Below are 603 nucleotides of genomic sequence, written 5' to 3'. Positions count from 1 at the left end.
CCTCTTTTGCCACGGCACCCTCTATTAGAAATCCCTTACTTGAAGTGGCTCTCTTACCGTCTTGAGTGGATTCCCACTCTCTTGTTTTTTTCGCCAAATCAGGCAAGAAGTTCCATGCCGCGGCCTCATCCGTGAAAGATGTAAAACCGTTAGGACACATGGATTCAAGAAGTTGTTTTGTTTGGTAATCTATGCCCTCATAAATAATTTGGCATAAGTGCCACAAATCAATTCCATGGTGAGGACACTCTTGGAGTAGGTCTTTGAACCTCTCCATAAACTTAGAAAATGACTCTAATGGCTTTTGTTTGAATTGTAAAATATCGTTCCTAAGCTTATTAGTTTTATGTAATGGAAAAAACTTTTTTAGGAAAGCGACGGCGAACTCCTCCCAAGTGGTGATGGAGTTCGTTGGTAAGCCATAGAGCCACTTTTTGGCTCCATCCTTGAGTGAAAATGTAATAAACCGCAACTTTACCGCATCATCGGTAAGTTGTTGCAACTTAATCAAAGCACATACATCTTCAAACTCACGTAAAAATAAATAAGCATCCTCCGAAGGGAGGCCATGAAAATGAGGAAGCAAAGAGATAAATTGCGATT

General features: G+C 40.5%; 1 non-coding gene across 1 annotated transcript; it reads left to right on the top strand.

The window, feature by feature from the left end:
• Positions 1–230: 230 nt before the first annotated feature.
• On the top strand, positions 231–337 carry LOC143859684 (small nucleolar RNA R71). Its single transcript, XR_013239328.1, has one exon. It is a non-coding gene; the product is annotated as a small nucleolar RNA R71 (small nucleolar RNA).
• The last annotated feature ends 266 nt before the right edge of the window (positions 338–603 follow it).

This window comes from Tasmannia lanceolata, unplaced genomic scaffold (genome assembly GCF_043159265.1).
Source record: "Tasmannia lanceolata isolate RefF3 unplaced genomic scaffold, GAP_Taslan_0.1 ptg000035l, whole genome shotgun sequence".
Classification (NCBI taxonomy): domain Eukaryota; kingdom Viridiplantae; phylum Streptophyta; class Magnoliopsida; order Canellales; family Winteraceae; genus Tasmannia; species Tasmannia lanceolata.
This window is presented reverse-complemented; position numbering and strand designations above follow the sequence as displayed.